Raw genomic sequence first — 22557 nt, forward strand, 5'->3', positions numbered from 1 at the left:
CGAGCGGTTAACTTGATTCGTGTCATACTCGCTTTTTACTGCTAGTTGATAAAACATAGATGCAAGAATGAGCACTTACATGCTCAGCAAGCTCACATAGTAGCAATAAACAATTTATGCATTTAAGGCACAAAAATAGGTAAAATCAACAAAGCATCAAATACCAGAACAAGTTTAAATCAAAGAATTGCTGGTCTTCCAACCTCTCGATACCACTACATGGTCCGATCAAATACCATTTCGTGAATATCGTCTCCTGTGTAGTCCTAGTGGTCTGATCGTCACCACTATAGACACACCAACACTCTTTTTGCTAGCATCAGGGTTTAACACTGGAACCCTACTATCTGCTTTACCAGATAGTAGATTCTCATCTCTACCACGAATTAAATAAATTCGTGTTGACCAGCCGAACAAGAGTTCTCCGAGTAGAAAGAACATTCTCCGAACAAACTCTTCCGATTTATTAAGCAATCATTGTAAATCAGAAGATGTGAACAATACATCTTCTATCAGAAACGAATTTTTTTACTAATCTATCATTCACTATTTACTAGACGATGTGAACAATACATCTTCTATATGAAATAAATCTTTAACCATTCCCGAACGAAAGGAAAGGTAAATATTTAATCAAATCTCAGGTGTTCATTTCAAATGATTTAATAACTTATGATGGAATGAAGGACGTAGTCAAGATATTTAAAACATTATTTAATCAAACAATTAAAATAATTAAAAAAATTTAAATAAAGATAGAGATAGTGAACTTGCCTTAGGTCCTTAGCTTGATATATAATAGGCTCCCAGTTCCAATTATAAATATTCTATATCACACATATAAAATAATAATAAGTTTAGTAACCCCTTTATCAAAGAATGCTTTTAAAGAATTGTAATAAACATATAACTGGCCAGCCCTCGGTTTAAATTAATGCCTAAATTCTTTTAATCAACTGCTCAATCCTTATAGTTACCACATCGTAATTCTTAATAATAAACTTTCACATGTCAATTAATGTCACAAATATTTAATTAATTAATAAAAGATCATTTCTTATAATTAATCTAGCTATCCATTATGCTTAGCTAACCAAAATCACTATCATTATTTAATTATCTTACAAATCCATCTTTCCCTGAATTATTCGATTATTTAAATTAAATCAAATTTCCAACAACCTTGCGCTATCACTACACCCAAACTTCCAGATTTTCTCTTTTTCTTTTGATAGAATTACTATGGTATCTTCTCAATTACACTCCTTAATTAACCAACTATAAAGTTAAAAAAAATAAATCTTTAAGACCAAATCTTTTACTTTATTACAAATCCCACGCATATTCATATACCAAGTTTATTCTAATTTAATTAGTCAAGCTCAAATCCCCAATTCAATTTAAAAACTCTAACCCTAATTATTGTAGATTTGGGTGAAACAGAGAACTCCATATAAATAGAACTGATATTATATCTTTATTATTAGCCAGTCACGTTTATAAGCTTTCAGGGTAGAGACAAAAGTTGAAGGGTCCACAAGAATCATACAAACAGTATTAATTTACTCAATTCTTATTTGGTAAAATAAGAAGAGCAATACCTTTGTAGTTAGATTCTGTTTCTCCTTGCAGTGCTACCTTACTTCTGCTAACCAGTGTTTTTTTTGTAAAATTGATCTGATTACTATTCCTCCCTTTATATACTAACTCTTAACCATGATTAAGCTAACCTAACCTTAATTAAATTTTTACTTGGTGGCTACTCAACTAAATCAGGGGTATAAAAATTCTGTGTACCACAATACTACTGGTTTCCTTTTGATGGTTTTGTACTAATACTTTTATTATATTATTATTACTAGCAATTTAACAACTCGCAATTATGCTACCTATTTCGTTTATTACACGAATATTTCAGTCCCGAATTTTCTTACAATATTTTATATAAATAATAAAAATATAACTGAGACTATAAATCACTAAAATAATTAATTAAATAATTATTCTAATTCTTTTCTAAATATATCGAAATTTATTAACCATATATAACGAAATATATATTTTGACCAACCCATACTATTTGTAATATCCGAGTCGTAACATAAAATTTTATGACTACTAAATATTCATGTAACAAATATTCTAGTTTGATGGTACGCATCTAAATTTGGTTCGCTAGCCAGCACTGAATTATAATCTAAATTTGTAATATCCTTAATTATTTTGCGTACCAATATATTCACAATTTATTTAAATACTAATTTTAACCATATAAAATTTAGAAATCTGTTTATTCACGTACTTGAAAATTTGCGGTTGTTACAAATATATTATAGTTAAGAATACTCCCCTAATAGTTGAGTGTAGTGTTGAGCATCTCCTGTAATTGCCTTGAAGTTAATGCATCTTGAGTTTCCACCACAATAAGTAGCTTGGTCTAGTGGCTGCCATGTTGTCCATCATGTACTTGCACAGTAGCGCGCTTGAAAGAAATCTGGAGTAACGGGCTGGGCTGGGCCCAGAATTGGGCTGTTGGGCCTGGGCTTCAGATCGGACAGGACATTCAAGTGGGCTGAGAGCCAAAATATCACATGGAAAAACAGGTTGGACTGGACCTACATCGGCCCAGATCGGACAGGACATTCAAGTGGGCTGAGAGCCTGAATATCGCATGGAAAAACAGGTTGGACTGGACCTGCATGGGCCCAGAATTGGGCTGCTGGGCCTGGGCTTCAGATCGGACAGGACATTCAAGTGGGCTGAGAGCCTGAATATCACGTGGAAAAACAGGTTGGACTGGACCTACATGGGCTGGACTTGCTGCTTCCAATTGATAACTCTGAAGAAAGAAAAAAAATATATGCACTGTCCTAGTAGCTCGCGCACGGTCAGCAGAGTTGGCGCACGGACAGCAAACAACATTAAAAATTAAGCGCGCACTCCAGTAGGTTTTGCACGACCAGCAGGATTAATGCACGGCAGGCAATTGAAAAATCTGAACGCCAGCTTTTCTTTTTTTCTTTCTTTCTTTTTTTTTTTAACCCAAAATGATCAGAATTTATTTCTCTGCAACACTTCACAAACATTATCAAAATACCTTGAGGGAATAAAATAATAAAAAAAATTCTATCTAGCAATAATATTATCATGAATAATAATAATAATAATAATAATAATAATAATAATAATAATAATAATAATAATAATAATATTATTATTATTACTATTATTATTATTATTATTATTATTATTATTATTATTATTATTATTATAACTAACCAGACAATAGGCTTGGGTTGCCTCCCAAGAAGCGCTTTTCTTTAACGTCTTTGGCTAGACTTGATGCCTCAGAAATTAGACATCAGAGATAATCACATCATTAATAGCCTCGCTCTCCTCGACGTGGTTAGAAGGGTCCTCCAAGTATGGTTTAAGACGATGTCCATTCACCTTAAAAATTTCCCCATTGCTTTTTTTAATCACCATAGCTCCATGTGAAAATACCTCAACAATTTCAAAAGGACCAATCCATCGCGATCGCAACTTTCCTGGAAAAAGACGTAACCGAGAATGATACAATAGAACTTCTGGCCAACCTCAAAATTCTTCCTTTGAATCCTTTTATCATGAAAAGCCTTTGTTTTCTCCTTGTATATTCGAGCACTCTCATAAGCTTCATTACGCAGTTCCTCCAACTCCGACAATTGCAACTTGCGATGCAGACCAGCCTCATCAAGGCTCATGTTGAACTTCTTAATAGCCCAATATGCCTTGTGCTCAAGTATCACTAGAAGGTGATAAGGTTTTCCATATACAATGCGATAACGAGACATACCAATTGGTGTCTTGTATGCCGTCCTATAAGCCCAAAGTGCATCATCTAACTGTTGACTCCAATCTTTTCGTGTAGATCCTACAGTCTTTTCCAGAATTTGTTTGATCTCCCTGTTAGACACTTCTGCTTGTCCATTTGTTTGAGGATGATAAGGCGTGGAAACCTTATGTGTGATGTTATACTTACGGAATAAAGCCTCAATGGTCCGATTGCAAAAATGAGACCCTCCATCGCTGATAACAACTCTTGGCATCCCAAACCTAGCAAAAATATATGTCCTCAAGAATTCTGCAACCACTTTGGAATCATTAGTGCGGGTGGCTTTAGCTTCTACCCACTTCGACACGTAATCAACAGCCAACAATATATATAGATAACCATTAGAATTTAAGAATGGACCCATGAAATCAATACCCCAAACATCAAATAATTCAACATTTAGAACAGGTTGCAATGGCATTTCATTCTTCGCAGTAATGTTCCCCACTCGCTGGCATCTATCACAGATTTTACAAAACTCCCTAGCATCTTTGAATATTGTGGGCCAATAAAAACCACACTCCAATATCTTATGTGCAGTTCTTTTTGCTCCAAAATGACCTCCACATGCATAATTGTGACAAAATCTCAATACAGATTCAAATTCATTGTCAGGCACACACCTCCTTATAATTAAATCCGGACAATGCTTCCAAAGATACGGATCATCCCACACATAAAATTTTGAATCATGTTTAATCTTATCTTTTTGTGCATGAGTCAGTGTACTAGGCAAACTTTTATCATACAAATAGTTCACTATGTCTGCATACCACGGTGTGACCTCAGTAAGAGAACTTACCTCAATCTGGAGAAGTTGTTCATCCGGAAAAGTCTCAGTTAGGGGCACATCTTCTTCGTCCCTTACCAAGCGACTTAGATGGTCAACTACAACATTCTCGGATCCCTTCTTATCCTTGATTTCAAGGTCAAACTCTTGTAGTAATAAAATCCAACGGATAAGTCGTGGCTTTGCCTCCTTCTTGGCCAACAAGTACTTAAGAGCTGCATGATCAGTATATACGATCACCTTTGTTCCAAGTAAGTTTGATCGAAATTTCTCCAAAGCAAAGACGACAGCTAGCAATTCCTTCTCAGTGGTAGCATAGTTGAGTTGTGCATCATTCAAAGTTCTAGAAGCATAATAAATAGCATGCACCTTCTTGTCCTTCCGTTGCCCAAGTACAGCTCCGACAGCATAATCTGATGCATCACACATTATTTCAAAAGGTAAGCTTCAATCTGGTGCCTGTATGATAGGAGATGATGTAAGCTTCTATTTTAACTCCTCAAATGCCACCTTACACTCATCATTGAACTCAAAAAGTACATCCTTCTGAAGAAGATTTGTTATGGGCGTTGTTATTTTAGAAAAGTCCTGAATGAATCTTCTATAAAAACCAGCATGGCCAAGAAAAGATCTAATCTCCTTTACACTTGACGGAATGGGCAGGTACCGTATCAAGTCAATATTAGATTTATCGACCTCAATGCCTTTTGAAGAAATCACATGTCCAAGAACAATACCATGAGTTACCATGAAGTGGCATTTTTCCCAGTTGAGCACTAAATTTGTTTCTTCACATCTTTTCAAAACAAATACCAATTCTTCAAGCAATCATCAAAGCTATCTCCAAAGACACTGAAATCATCCATGAAAACCTCAATAATTTCCCCCACATAATCAGAGAATATACTCATCATACATCTTTGAAACGTTCCAGGGGCATTGCATTGACCAAAAGACAGGCGTCTAAAGGCAAAAGTACCAAAAGGACAGGTGAATGTTGTCTTCTCTTGATCCTCTGGAGCTATAGCAATCTGATTATATCCAGAATACCCATCTAAGAAACAATAGTACTCATGACCGGCTAACCTTTCTAACATTTGATCAATGAACGGCAAAGGAAAATGATCTTTCCTTGTAGCATTGTTGAGAGGCCTGTAATCAATACAAACACGATGACCAATCACTGTACGTTGAGGCACCAACTCATTCTCCTCATTTGCCACAACTGTAACCCCGGACTTCTTGGGAACAACATGAACAGCAGAAACCCACTTAGAATCAGAAATAGGATAGATGATACACTACAAGAAATTTAGCTTTTACCTACCAATTCTAAATGTAGGTAAAACTCAATCTTTAGTAGATAAAAGCCATTTACATACAAATACAAAATTGGTAGCATTTGGTAGGTAAAGGTTGGTGGAGAAAGAGTCTTTAGCTACATATATTTATATTGGTAGATATATATTATATGGGCCCCGATGAGAAATGAGTCACCAAATGATATGTACTTATCTGATGTAGCCACATGGCATCTGATCATTAGTCCATATGTCATCACACAATTTGTCCACATGGCATTTCATCATTAGTCCATACTCCCTCTGTCCCAGTCAATTGTATACGTTTCTTTTTCACTGCTCGACACGCTTTTTAAGGCTCTTATAAAACATAGTTCTACAACTTATTTTTAAGATTTTCTTTTTTTGTATAAAAGTATAAATGTTATACTTTTATACAAAAAAAGAAAATCTTAAAAATAATTTACAGAACTATACTACATTGAAACATTAAAGTCCGTGCCGCGCCCCCGTCCCCCAATGTATACTATTGACCGGGACGGAGGGAGTATGTCACCACACTATTTGTCCATATGGCATATTATTATTGGTCCACATGCCACCACACTATTCATCCAATTACATCGATACAAGTGGTCCAAGTGTCAATCCAAATATGGTCCATGTGGCACTTCTCGGCAATCCATTTACATTTATTATGACAAATAAAATTTAATTATTTAATTTTTTCACATAATTCAAAAATCCAAAAAAAAAATTAACAAATAATCAAAATCATATATTAAAGATTAAATACAAATGAGTTTTTACTATATAAAAGAATTATTACAGCACAAGATTCTGATCCATAACTGGAGAATTATACATGAAAAAATACGATCAATCAATAATTATATTCTACATGTGCCCTTGATGACTTGGATTGTCCCAGCATTGCAATCGTCAAACCTTCAGAAATTGACTATCCATCAACAAAGCAAACAGGCAAGAAACATTTTTCCTGGCAAAAACAAAATAAAAAATTAATAAGCACATAAAGCTAGAAAAAACATCTGGAACTCTAGGGAACCAAGCTATATTCAAGTTTTTCACTAGAGGTTGCGGAGCACATGACAAAAAGTTGCAGCAGCACATACATTTGTCGCGGAAACTTTGAAACAACACTAGCCAGTTAAGAGCGCATCTTTCATAACTTCTCTGCACAAAGGACAGTAAATAAATTGCGTCAGTTTCACTCTACTATATTACTTCTTGGTCTCCTGGTTCATCAATGACTAATAATCATGATTAAAGTTTTCTTCTCAAAATAATTTCATAGGAAATTTAAAAACAAATTGGTTGTCTTTGATTCAGTAATATAATCAAACAACTTGTATGTGTGTGTTTCGATATACCTTAGCAAAACAACATAATCTCTACGAAACTAGCATCAACTATAAGTAAAGAGAATAGTTCATCTCAATGGAAATCCATATAATTATATCTATACATAGAAAGAGAGGAAGATGATACCATTAGACAAGAGAGCTCAAAGAAACCGAGAGAAATGAGTACGCCAAATCTGAGCTTCCGTAAGGTTGGAATCGGTTAATTTAATTAAATACAAGGATTCAGAATAGTTCGCTGGATAATAATGTGGAGGGATGAGCTTCAGAAAGTTGGAGTTTAGATGATACTGTATGGGTTAATGAAACTCCCAGCCCAACCGTCAAATCTAGATTTAAGGGACTAAAAACGTCCCATTACCTTTATCAAATTACTTAGCGGCAACTTAAAAATATTTAAAATATTTGACCGGGAATTTCTAAAAATTATAGCGGCAAATTCCAAAGGATTTAGTTTAGTTCTACGAAGCCAACATAAAATGTTTAAATAAGTGTAATTGTAACGCCCCCAGATCCATATATCTCGGATCTAGGCCGTCACATTATTATAGCATACCTGACTTCCAATACATAGCTCGCCCCACAAGTCCAGGGTCGATCTTACACTTCCACGCAGTCTATTATAACATTACAATGATAAGTTCAAAAGTACAATCTACCATTATTATAATCCTAAAACATTCTCGTTACGGGAACAAGTCTTCGCACCCTTCGTGCCACAGCCTCACGCTTTGCCCTTGATTTTTGCTGTTATATGCTTCCGAATTACCCTTCTCATTTGTGCCAATTTCTGTCTTTACAGTCAAAGGAAATAAAGAGTTGCAAGTATGAGCAATTTAATGCTCAGCAAGTTCACAGTTCAAGTGCAAACATCACAGATTAGGTAAAGGAATTTAAGCAGATATAACAATTAAGCAGATTCAAAATGAGAGCTGCAGATAATCATATATTGAACTCAAGAAAACAAAGAATAACAATAATACTGGTCTCCATCCTTGATGGTTCCACCATATGGCTCGATCACCGCCACTAAGTAGATACCACCCCGTGTCACCTTCGCAGTCTGATCGCGACTTTCGAATGGCGGCACACAGTTTCCCCCGTTTATTTGCTAGCATAAGGGTTATCACTTTCAACCCTTAAAGTTGTCCCACACATAGGGCCAACAGACATTTCCACTCTTCCACGAATGCAAATCATTCGTGTTGACCAGTTTATGAAATTCATTCCCCGAGTACAAATTGGCTCACTTCATATTGAATAAATCTTCCCCTTTTCTCACAAGAATGCGAACAAATGCATCCTCACAATTCAGAATTAAAAACTTCTCGGCCGGATTACGAAGAAACAGTAATCCGATCACAACATCCCAAGAACAATAACATAGAACCGAACATGGTTAACGATCCTTGTATAAAATCGATTAATCATAGTTCGAATTAAAGAATAGAAGTTTAACAGATTGAACGAGAATAAGAAACTAGGAGAGGACCTCGATAATCAAGCAAATTATCCCCTTTAAAGTATATAGAAAGAATAATCAGTTATCTGAAGAAGACATCAAAAGCATAAAATTCGCAAGAATTACGAATCAAAGTTCGGGGTCTCGACAATTAAAATGTCGATGTTAGCGAATAATCAAGGTTTAGAGAGAATTCAACTGAGTTATTCTTGCATTGATATAATAACTCAAAGATATAAACAAGACTTCTCGAATATGAGCAAGGTTAGAATTAAATATCGAATATGAATTTCTGTAACGAAATAAAGATTACAAAATTGGATAATCATCTCAAAAGGAGTGATAGGTTAAAGATTTGAAAATTGACGATATTTGTGATTTTACAAAATAATGAGTCATCCTGAACAATAGGTGGACTCAGTAATGTAGAAAACTGTTTGAATAATATTCTGAACGAATGTCAAATCTTCTAGTATCCGTCTCTTCCCGATTTTCTCAAATATTTAAATACATGTCAAAATATCGGGATTTAAACACAGATATAAATATCAAATGAAATCACGTTCGACAAATATTTGCACATCATGGGCACATCAAAGGAAGGATTAAGTGAACTTGCCTGGTGTCCTTTGATATTTATATAAAATATTCTTGTCTCAAATTGAGCTCGCCTTCCAGATAGTAGATATTCTATGTCACACAAAATAGTGAATTTAGTAGTCTTTACTTTAAATAATCTCGAATAATCTACTATAAATTCATAATTTATAGTTCCTCGTTTTGATAATATTTAGATTGTTTTTCTATTATCCGTTAAATCATCAAATAATGGACTTTAATTAAATAATTATCTCTTTTTTTATTAATCTAAGAAATCCACTTGAATTATTTGCTAATCCAATCTTTAAATCTAGAATTATAAATCTCTACTTACAAATCATTCACAGATATCCCTAATTTGTTCCACTCTTATAATTACATCGATTTCCCGATTTCTCACTTCTTCTAAATGACCTCCTTAACCAATTATTGACCACATCCATAAATTCAAATATTACCTATTAAATCATCCAAAATATAAATTTATCTAATATATCTCGAACCCAAAATTAAACTTCATCATTAAATCTGAAAAATCATTTACTTAAATTTTCATATTTTACACTTTTACTAATTCCATCATTTAATCACTCAAATTAATTAAATACTAGTCTTTAATATTCTAGCCAATCAAAAACTGCCACATCATCATCTTCTCCAACACACCAATCAAGTTTTCTCTCTCCTCGAAGTCAACATTCATGGCTAACTTTGACCATCTATAACTCTCTCATTTTTCACTCAAATCATTTGATTAAAGAGCCCTTTCCATGTATTTTTTCACAAGGAATCCAAATACGTAATTTATTTTACAATCCGACATCAAATTTATGCACAGCGAATTATTTATCAGATTTTCTTTTCTTAAATTAAATCACTAAACTCCCTACACTCATCTCCCTCATCTCTTCCCTCCTCCTTCTTCTTTAACCAATCACCACCACTGCCGGCCGGAGTAAACTCCGGCGGCAAGCTGCCGTTGTTCCTCCTCCCCTCTCTCTCTCTCTTGCTTTTCCTTCCTCTCCCCTGCTATCTCTCCCTCTCTCGCTTGCCGCTCCTCCCCTCTGCTCATCTCCGCCGCGAGGCTCCGTCGGCAACGCCGATCGGAGCTCCGGCCGACCACCACCATCCTATTCCCCGACCCGAAAACGATCCAACCCCTCAATCAATTCAAACCCTCATCACAGCAAGCAAAAGTCAAGTTTCAAACCCCAAATGACAAAATCCCTAATTTTATAACTATGTTAACAAAAATCCCCAATTCTCAAGTGTATATATATGTATATGGAGTATGGACTTGCATTTTTCTTACTAAAACAAGCATCTTCCAAGAAAATGATACAGCAGTAAAATCTAAAGAATTGGGACCACATCAATGTAAGCTCAATTGGATCCTTCATGTAATATTTAAAATAACAACTCATAAAATCTAAGAGATTAAATGAATAATCTTACCTTAAGTGTAGAAAATTGTTCTTCTCAAACTCTTTAATTGCTTCCTCCTCTTTACTCTTCTCTTCATAATCTCCATAATTTTCTCTTCTGCTCCAACTAAACTTTTTAAGTAAGCCAACATTTTTATTTATATAGCACTCCTAATTGTCATTATGGCTAACTATTTGTTTAACAATCAATCATTACCTTGCTTAGTCCTAATCGTTACTTGGGCACCAAGTAACATTACTTGGGCACCAAGCCTCGTTACTTGGCCACCAAGCCACAATATTTGGGATTAAAGAAATGTTTAATCCGATAACCCGTAAAATTCTATTTTCATGAATCTAATTTAATCGTTGCGAATATTTCTGGACTTAATAAATATTCTTCGATCAAATCCCGCATTGATAACTAATAATAATACTGATAATAGATACGACTAATAAACATTATTTTTATATATATGTTTAGTCACGAATTATCTATCAATAAAAATTCGCGTCTTTGTAATGTTCGCGTTAAACGAAGTCTAATAGCAACTTGCACTAAAATAAATTGTCAGCAACTGATTTGTATCTTCAAAAATTCTCGTACTAACTAATTATCAACTAATATTTCCGACTTTTAAAATCTGAAATCGACATTTTATAAGACAATTAAATAATCTAACCACCCTATAAATAAAGAGTTTAAATAATCACGTAATTACGTATTTAGAATTTTGCGGTCGTTACAGTCTCTCCCCCTTAAAGGATTCCGTCCTCGGAATCATGATTGATTGTCAAATAAAGAGGGATAGTTATTCCATATTTCATCTTCTAGTTCCCATGTAGCTTTCTCAACTGCTCTATTTCTCCATATTACTTTGATCAACTTAACCTTCTTGGTTCTTAGCTCCTGGAACTTCGTGTTTACTACCTCTACAGGCTTTTCCTCATAAGTCAAATCGGGTTGCAGGTGTGCTGGCTCATATTCTAAGATATGTTGTGTGTCTGACTTGTAAGTCTTTAATGATGATATATGAAACACATCGTGTATATACTGCAAGTCAGGTGGTGAAGCTAGCTGATATGATACTGATTCAACTTTCTTTAAAATCTCAAATGGTCCAATGAAACGTGGACTTAATTATTTCTCTTCCCTAATCTCACTGCTCCTTGCCATGGTGGCACTTTCAACAATACTTTTTCTCTTACGTCGAACACTTTCTCCTTTCTTTTTATATCTGTATATTCCTTTTGCCTATCTTGAGCTATAGTTAATCTTTTTCGTATTCTTCTCAATTGATTGCTTGGTCTATTGAACTAGTTCTGGTCCTAATTTTTTTTTTCTCCAACAAAGAGGCTATATCCATATTTCCTATCATATAATATTGCTTCGTAAGGTGCCATATTAATTCCACTTAAGCGAATTCCACTTAAGGGCAAATGATAATCCCAATTTCCCTTTGACATTTAATACACAAACTTTTATCATCCCTTCACTTGTTTGAATCGTTCTTTCACTCTGCCCATCAGTTTGTGGAAAATAAGCAGTGTTTAGATTCAACTTAATCCTTAGACAATTCTTAAAAAGTTCGGTAGAATCTCGAAGTGAATTTTGCATCTATGTCTAATACTATTTGCGTTGGGACTCCATGTCGAGTCATAATCTCTTCAGGTACCTACTCACTGATATCTCAATTGTGTACATTTTAATGATTCATAAGAGGGGCCGATTTCATGAGTATATCTATGATAACCCAATAGCGTCATGGTTTGTTCGAGTTTGTGGTAATCTTTCAATAAAATCCATAGTAATATTTTCCCTCTTTCACTCCGGGATTTTTAAGGGTTGTAATAATCCACTGGGTTTTCGTTGTTCTATTTTTTTATCTTTTGACATTTTAAACATTTAATCACTCAATCTGCAATTTCTCTTTAACATTTGGCCACTACTAGTGTCTCTTAAAGTCTTGAAACATCTTTGTGCTTCCTAGGTGTATGAAATATCTCGGGTCATGTGCATTGCTCAAAATCTCACTTTTGAATTCTGTTACTGTGGAAATCTTTTTAATTATTAATTATGAAGAAGTATGGACACATTCGCTCATAGAAAACGGTATCAACCCCCCATTGCGTATTGGTACTTATCGAGTATAGAATAAATCTGCTTCTCTTTGTTCCTACGAACGAAATTGTTCCATTATTACCAACAGAATAGAACAAATATTAACCCTTGCTTTTAAACCATCCCCTGAAAGGGGGAGGTCCATAACACAGCCATAGTCTTTCTTTTCCAATGCAATAAAGTTACGTAGTGTCTTTTTCTTTGATCTAAGGGGTATTTCCATGGGTTTGCTTTGGTATCGTGTTCATCTGTATCCTTTTTGCAAATCTCTTAATTCTTTCCTTATCCTTGGACACAAGCATTCTTCTCCTAGTCAACTTGTTCCTTTGAATCTCCCATTACTTTTCCCCGACACCTCCAAAATGTTATTATTATTATTTAACGATTCTGTTTGTACCAAAATTTCAAGAAGCTTTTCTTTCTCTAGACTCGAATCTTTAAGTTCCAATCCTAATTTCTTCAATTCTTTTCTCAATTCCTCAAACATTGTTAACACATTCAACTTCTCCTTCCTACTTAACGCATCTGCAACTATATTTGCCTCCTTTGCAAGATATTTAATTATACAATCATAGTCCTTAATCAACTCTAACCATCTCATTTGCCTTATATTTAATTCCTTCCGAGTAAACCAATACTTCAAGCACTTATGATCCGTATCAATTTCACGCTTCTAGCTCTATAATTAATGACAACACATCTTCAGTGCGAAAATAATCGGGACTAATCCCCAGTCATAAATAAGATATCTCAGTCTATAATCTTTTAGTTGCCTTAAAGTGTAAACAATTTCTTTTTCGTGCTACATTAATACACATCCTATACTTTAAGAGAAACATCATTGAAGTTCATAAATTGCCACTTTCATTTGGTAAAGTCACATAGGAGCTATCATGAATCTTTTCTTTAATTCTTGAATATTTTCTCTGTGCTTTGGCATCAATTCAAACTTCTCTTCTTTTTAGATTAGTCGTGTCAATAGTGGTGTAACCTTGGAAAAATCTTGAACGACTCTTTATTAATAGCCTACAAGTCTAAGAAAACTTCCGACTTCAGTCGGACTTCTAGATCTTTCCTATTTTTATACCGCTTCAACCATCACAGGGTCTACCGATATGCCGTCTTTAGAAACTATGTGTCCCGTAAGTTGTTCTTGCTCCAACCAGAATTCACATTTTGAGAATTTTGCGTACAACTTCTCTTTCTCAAGATTTCCAATGTTGTTCTTAAATGCTCTACATCCCCCTTTATGTGTCTTAGGATAAATTAAAATGTCGTCCATGAAAATATCACGAATTTATCCAAATATTTCTTAAATATATTCTATTCATAAGATCCATAAAGACATCACTAAGATCTCACAATGTTGATTTATGGTTCTAAAGCTGTCTTAGGGACATTTTTAGGCTTAATTTTTAAGTCAATGATATCCAAACCTTAAATACATCTTAAAAAAAAGTGAGCTGCGCCTTTCGATTGGTCAAACAAATCATCAACCCTTGGTAAAAGGGCACTTATTATTAATTTTCATCCTATTCAATTTCCTAAATTAAATACACAACCTTGAACTTCCATCTTTCTTCTTCACAAACAACACTACGGATCTCCACGAGGATACACTTGGTCTAATGACTCCTTTTTCTAGTAATTCTTGTAGTTGTGTTGCTAACTCTTTCATTTATGTTGGTACCATTCTACAGGGAGATTTTAATACAGGTGCGGTTCTTGGCACATCCATATACTCATTTACCACTGAGGTTTCTTCCATCTCAGGAATCTATTTCTTCGTATTCATCACGTGCGCCAAACAGGCCTGACATCCTTGCCGAAGCAATTTCTTAGCTTGTATCATGAACAAAACTTGTTATCGTGCTTTTATCCTTTTACATTCACTCTCTTCTCATTATCAACTCCTGGACACTTCCGTCCACAATTAATCTGAGCGTCATAACTCGTTAACCATTCCATTCAAAATATCACGTCAAACTCCCCTAACTTAAAATGAATTAAATCTACTTTGGAAAGTTGTTTCCGAATCGTTACTTCAAAACTAGGACACACTTGGTCCATAAAAATCAATTCTTGATTCGCTATTTTCACACTCAAGGATTCTTCTAGAGGTATTGTATCAATTCCGAACTTTTGAATGAAATCTACAGAAATACACAATTTGATAATGCCCGAATCAATCAACACACAAGCATGCATCTTGAGAATTTATTATAAGCGTAACTAGAATTGTCATTGTTGACTATAGCGTCTTGCAGCGTCATATTAAAGGTGTACGATGTTGGCTTGCTTCTTTCCGGAAGAGTTTATAATCTCAGAATAGTGTTTCCATTGTATCGCGCTCGACCATCCCTGGCCATGTGGCCCGTCTTTTCATAGTTGAAGCGAGTATCAACTTTCTTTTTGCATTTTGAAACATAACATCCTTTATATTCGTAGGTAAAACAAATGGTAGACTCCTGATAGCACGGAGTTGGCTTCTTTTTTTTTTCCCATAATTATTGCATTCACGCAAAGAAGGTCTTCCTTGGAAGAGATCTGCAGTTTATGGAGGCCTGAACCTCTGATTCCTTTCGCAGCTTTCTCAAATTTAAATTCTCCAATTTCTAATTCGAAGTGTTCAATACTTGTTGAATAGCCTTTTAACAAAATTTCCTTTATATTCTAGTCCCATATCTTCCTTCCTTGTCTACGATTTGGATGTGGTGCCTCCATTTCTCGCAATTCTTTTCACGGTTGTATAGCTCACTTCGCTTCCTACGATAGCAGCCTTTGAAGTTCAAAATATCTACCACGCTCAGGATCCAAGGTTTCAATTCTTGTTGAAAACGTTGGGCTCTCTTTTCAGTAGTATCAACATAGTGTTGTACTAACTTCGCACGTTATGTAAATTTGGCTTCATAATAAGCCATATATACGTTCCCTCGTTTGAGTTTTAAGAATCTAGATTGCTTGGTTCTCAAGGTATTTAGGAGAATGTTTTTATAGGAACAATTTCATAAACCTTTCCCAAGTCATAACACTAGTCCCTTCTAGAACTTTTTTTTTTTTTAAGCGTTCCACAAGTAGTCAGCTTCCCCATTTTACATATATGTTGCAAATAAAGTTTTTCTTATCATCCTCAATTCCCACAATCTCAAAAGGCCTTTTTAAATTTCTTTCAACCAGGTCCTAGCCTCAATAGGATCCGTGGTTCCTTTAAACTCATGGGGTGTACAACTTAAAAGTATTTAAATATAACAAATGATTTAGGTGTTTGGTTGATTGATGCTCCGTTGGTATTGGTTGGTAGGTTTGGAGCATATTGTTGTGAGAAATCAAAGAGCATTTGTATGGAATATTTTCTTGTTCTTGGTTTTTACCTATTTCAGAGTTTTGTTTCTACAAGGGAGGAACAAAATTGGTAACTATCACAAGGTTTGCATGTTTATTTGAAATGTAAGAGTGCAAGGTATAATAATCGTCTATAATGGTGCAACATTGTTTAATGGAAGTTTGACAAGAGTTTTGTTTATGAAATAAAGGTTAGATGGTAAAAACAGTTAAGGTTTCATAATTGTTCAAGGGGGAACCTATATCAACATGTCCAAGGTTTTGCACTTATTAGCAAAAGATAGCTGGGCTTGAAAATAAAACGGGTTTGAAAAGAAATAAGTATTTGAAAAGTTTTCAATAACAAGGTGATACAAGATATCGTGATCAAGGATTAAATAGTGGTTTTATAGGTACAATGATCATGCGCGGCAAATATCGGAAATCGTCTCAAAATAATATCTTCCATTACCACTAGTCATCACCATATTCATATGAAGTTTAAATACCATTCTATCATTATCCCAAGACATATTTACTCACTGGGATATCAATTCAACGATGTTTAATAAGATGTCTACCTACATCCATATCTGCTTGAAAGATTTTATGTCCGAATCTCCCTTGTTAAAATAAGGGAATACAAGGCTCTCATGCCCGCTAGTGTACAATGTCAATAATCAAAAACTATATACAAACAGAAATAAAACTTGAGATACTTATAAATTATAGATGTTATCTCTCAAAGGATCAAATTATACCAAAGAAATCTGAACCATCAATGTTTAGATATCTCCATAAATTTATACCAAAATTCTTAATATTTCCAATTCACCAAAGTGGCTCCTATGCATCTGAAGCTGGTCGACGAAGTCTGTTGAATATCTAATCTGAAGTCTCTTAAATACATAATTAACTATTTGATATATTCTTTTATCATAATTTTCCTGTCCCGAAACCGAGATATCTTGAACAATTACATAATAATTCTCGCATCCCCAACAATACGTCATGAAAAACTTAAAACTCAAGGTAAAACTTTGCTAGCATCTCATACTGTTGTAAATATAAAGTGTGCCGAGTGTGGCACTGTCTCGCTCCCAATAAATGAAGTACAAGAAGAGACTGGGACTGATTGGGGTTAGAATAAAATCTGGTGCTGAGTCTGATGTGGAAATTGGAACAGAAATTGATATTGAAATAAAAGGATTTCCAAGAAGAATCATTGTAATAGAGAGATCAGTATTTAATATTACATGAGATAAAAGTTCTTGGCGTAGAAATTTCTGGTTGTAATACTCGAGCCCTTAGCTTGGTATTTGAACATATATTGAATGGAAATGTGCAAAATATTCGAAAAGGATCTCGCCAATAGATGTTGTGTTGATAAAAATATGAAACTTGAATTGATACCGCTCAGGAGTCGGCGTCATAGTGGAAGCAAAAGAAAATGCGGTAGCCTTTGAAAAAGTCAGCTGAAAGTGTTAAGAATATTTGACAATAATACTGATCATATATATCCTTTGATATGAACAACAAAAGAATAGACGATAGGGGTAGCTATTAGGTAGTCAATGATAGTGTAGGGGTAATTTCTGGCATAAATTTATAAGGTAAAATTGATGTTTATCCCCTGGCATAGCAATAAATACTAGGTAACTAGTAAGTTACCTAACCAATAATCTCAAATGGTGGAAGGTCAATGATTTGATAGTCGTGTTCTCTGAATTACTAGTAGTAATCCTAATTTCCTTTGATGAGGCAATTCCTATATTACAATCTAAGTATTCATGAGTATAGGGTGTCAAAAGAGCGTCCTCGAAGAGAACTAGCTACTATTATCTTCACAGATAATCAACCAATGTCACCTTAAGTTTTTTCATCTTAAAGATACTTATATATACATATATGTATCAAAACCATGGGGTTTAATGTCCCACTAAAGGTTTCTGGGTTTCGTATATACCCTTGCATAAACTCGTGTAAATGTATAACTATCTTATAAACATAACTTATCTCTTGTATTATTGTATCTCACTCGCTCGTTATATTCCTAGGGTTCCCGTGTCCTAAGAATATAACTACCGCTCTGATACCAAATCAGTAACGCCCCCAGATCCATATATCTCGGATCTAGGCCGTCACATTATTATAGCATACCTGACTTCCAATACATAGCTCGCCCCACAAGTCCAGGGTCGATCTTACACTTCCACGCAGTCTATTATAACATTACAATGATAAGTTCAAAAGTACAATCTACCATTATTATAATCCTAAAACATTCTCGTTACGGGAACAAGTCTTCGCACCCTTCGTGCCACAGCCTCACGCTTTGCCCTTGATTTTTGCTGTTATATGCTTCCGAATTACCCTTCTCATTTGTGCCATTTTCTGTCTTTACTGTTAAAGGAAATAAAGAGTTGCAAGTATGAGCAATTTAATGCTCAGCAAGTTCACAGTTCAAGTGCAAACATCACAGATTAGGTAAAGGAATTTAAGCAGATATAACAATTAAGCAGATTCAAAATGAGAGCTGCAGATAATCATATATTGAACTCAAGAAAACAAAGAATAACAATAATACTGGTCTCCATCCTTGATGGTTCCACCATATGGCTCGATCACCGCCACTAAGTAGATACCACCCCGTGTCACCTTCGCAGTCTGATCGCGACTTTCGAATGGCAGCACACAGTTTCCCCCGTTTATTTGCTAGCATAAGGGTTATCACTTTCAACCCTTAAAGTTGTCCCACACATAGGGCCAACAGACATTTCCACTCTTCCACGAATGCAAATCATTCGTGTTGACCAGTTTATGAAATTCATTCCCCGAGTACAAATTGGCTCACTTCATATTGAATAAATCTTCCCCTTTTCTCACAAGAATGCGAACAAATGCATCCTCACAATTCAGAATTAAAAACTTCTCGGCCGGATTACGAAGAAACAGTAATCCGATCACAACATCCCAAGAACAATAACATAGAACCGAACATGGTTAACGATCCTTGTATAAAATCGATTAATCATAGTTCGAATTAAAGAATAGAAGTTTAACAGATTGAACGAGAATAAGAAACTAGGAGAGGACCTCGATAATCAAGCAAATTATCCCCTTTAAAGTATATAGAAAGAATAATCAGTTATCTGAAGAAGACATCAAAAGCATAAAATTCGCAAGAATTACGAATCAAAGTTCGGGGTCTCGACAATTAAAATGTCGATGTTAGCGAATAATCAAGGTTTAGAGAGAATTCAACTGAGTTATTCTTGCATTGATATAATAACTCAAAGATATAAACAAGACTTCTCGAATATGAGCAAGGTTAGAATTAAATATCGAATATGAATTTCTGTAACGAAATAAAGATTACAAAATAGGATAATCATCTCAAAAGGAGTGATAGGTTAAAGATTTGAAAATTGACGATATTTGTGATTTTACAAAATAATGAGTCATCCTGAACAATAGGTGGACTCAGTAATGTAGAAAACTGTTTGAATAATATTCTGAACGAATGTCAAATCTTCTAGTATCCGTCTCTTCCCGATTTTCTCAAATATTTAAATACATATCAAAATATCGGGATTTAAACACAGATATAAATATCAAATGAAATCACGTTCGACAAATATTTGCACATCATGGGCACATCAAAGGAAGGATTAAGTGAACTTGCCTGGTGTCCTTTGATATTTATATAAAATATTCTTGTCTCAAATTGAGCTCGCCTTCCAGATAGTAGATATTCTATGTCACACAAAATAGTGAATTTAGTAGTCTTTACTTTAAATAATCTCGAATAATCTACTATAAATTCATAATTTATAGTTCCTCGTTTTGATAATATTTAGATTGTTTTTCTATTATCCGTTAAATCATCAAATAATGGACTTTAATTAAATAATTATCTCTTTTTTTATTAATCTAAGAAATCCACTTGAATTATTTGCTAATCCAATCTTTAAATCTAGAATTATAAATCTCTACTTACAAATCATTCACAGATATCCCTAATTTGTTCCACTCTTATAATTACATCGATTTCCCGATTTCTCACTTCTTCTAAATGACCTCCTTAACCAATTATTGACCACATCCATAAATTCAAATATTACCTATTAAATCATCCAAAATATAAATTTATCTAATATATCTCGAACCCAAAATTAAACTTCATCATTAAATCTGAAAAATCATTTACTTAAATTTTCATATTTTACACTTTTACTAATTCCATCATTTAATCACTCAAATTAATTAAATACTAGTCTTTAATATTCTAGCCAATCAAAAACTGCCACATCATCATCTTCTCCAACACACCAATCAAGTTTTCTCTCTCCTCGAAGTCAACATTCATGGCTAACTTTGACCATCTATAACTCTCTCATTTTTCACTCAAATCATTTGATTAAAGAGCCCTTTCCATGTATTTTTTCACAAGGAATCCAAATACGTAATTTATTTTACAATCCGACATCAAATTTATGCACAGCGAATTATTTATCAGATTTTCTTTTCTTAAATTAAATCACTAAACTCCCTACACTCATCTCCCTCATCTCTTCCCTCCTCCTTCTTCTTTAACCAATCACCACCACTGCCGGCCGGAGTAAACTCCGGCGGCAAGCTGCCGTTGTTCCTCCTCCCCTCTCTCTCTCTCTTGCTTTTCCTTCCTCTCCCCTGCTATCTCTCCCTCTCTCGCTTGCCGCTCCTCCCCTCTGCTCATCTCCGCCGCGAGGCTCCGTCGGCAACGCCGATCGGAGCTCCGGCCGACCACCACCATCCTATTCCCCGACCCGAAAACGATCCAACCCCTCAATCAATTCAAACCCTCATCACAGCAAGCAAAAGTCAAGTTTCAAACCCCAAATGACAAAATCCCTAATTTTATAACTATGTTAACAAAAATCCCCAATTCTCAAGTGTATATATATGTATATGGAGTATGGACTTGCATTTTTCTTACTAAAACAAGCATCTTCCAAGAAAATGATACAGCAGTAAAATCTAAAGAATTGGGACCACATCAATGTAAGCTCAATTGGATCCTTCATGTAATATTTAAAATAACAACTCATAAAATCTAAGAGATTAAATGAATAATCTTACCTTAAGTGTAGAAAATTGTTCTTCTCAAACTCTTTAATTGCTTCCTCCTCTTTACTCTTCTCTTCATAATCTCCATAATTTTCTCTTCTGCTCCAACTAAACTTTTTAAGTAAGCCAACATTTTTATTTATATAGCACTCCTACTAATTGTCATTATGGCTAACTATTTGTTTAACAATCAATCATTACCTTGCTTAGTCCTAATCGTTACTTGGGCACCAAGTAACATTACTTGGGCACCAAGCCTCGTTACTTGGCCACCAAGCCACAATATTTGGGATTAAAGAAATGTTTAATCCGATAACCCGTAAAATTCTATTTTCATGAATCTAATTTAATCGTTGCGAATATTTCTGGACTTAATAAATATTCTTCGATCAAATCCCGCATTGATAACTAATAATAATACTGATAATAGATACGACTAATAAACATTATTTTTATATATATGTTTAGTCACGAATTATCTATCAATAAAAATTCGCGTCTTTGTAATGTTCGCGTTAAACGAAGTCTAATAGCAACTTGCACTAAAATAAATTGTCAGCAACTGATTTGTATCTTCAAAAATTCTCGTACTAACTAATTCTCAACTAATATTTCCGACTTTTAAAATCCGAAATCGACATTTTATAAGACAATTAAATAATCTAACCACCCTATAAATAAAGAGTTTAAATAATCACGTAATTACGTATTTAGAATTTTGCGGTCGTTACAGTAATATTTTGTTAAATTTACATTTCTGTGTCCATAAATAAAGCAAAATTTTAACACAAATATTGACCATCAAAAATTAATTAAAATCAATAAAAAACAAAAGATATATAATAATAAATATTTGTTATTCAAACTTATAATAATTATAATATACGAATATAGTGTCATCATGATAATTTAAAATAATGTGGACATGAATACATTTTTTACTCCTACTATTTCATCAAGCTGTATTATTCGCTACGTCATGTTAGATTGTTAACATTATTTTTTGATATGTTTTTTTTATGTCTTCTTTAAAATATAATTTTACGATATATTTTTATATTTTTTTGAATAAAATTTTGATATTTAAACTTTTTTCCCAAAAAAATAGATTAAAAAATTATTACAGAACTATACTTCACAAGAGGCTTTAAAAAATTGTGATTATGCCT

At 34.2% G+C, this 22557-nt stretch overlaps 2 long non-coding RNA genes across 2 annotated transcripts; both read right to left on the reverse strand.

The window, feature by feature from the left end:
• Positions 1–6722: 6722 nt before the first annotated feature.
• On the reverse strand, positions 6723–11205 carry LOC135151198 (uncharacterized). The gene is made up of 4 exons (XR_010289791.1): positions 10868–11205; positions 7478–9502; positions 7102–7162; positions 6723–6965 (listed from the first exon to the last, which is right to left on the reverse strand). It is a non-coding gene; the product is annotated as an uncharacterized LOC135151198 (long non-coding RNA).
• A 7220-nt stretch (positions 11206–18425) lies between these two features.
• Positions 18426–21543, reverse strand: LOC135151243 (uncharacterized). Its single transcript, XR_010289844.1, has 3 exons — positions 21401–21543; positions 19965–20035; positions 18426–18682 (listed from the first exon to the last, which is right to left on the reverse strand). It is a non-coding gene; the product is annotated as an uncharacterized LOC135151243 (long non-coding RNA).
• Between the last annotated feature and the right edge of the window lie 1014 nt (positions 21544–22557).

Source organism: Daucus carota, chromosome 3, assembly GCF_001625215.2.
Source record: "Daucus carota subsp. sativus chromosome 3, DH1 v3.0, whole genome shotgun sequence".
NCBI classification, from domain to species: Eukaryota; Viridiplantae; Streptophyta; class Magnoliopsida; order Apiales; family Apiaceae; genus Daucus; species Daucus carota.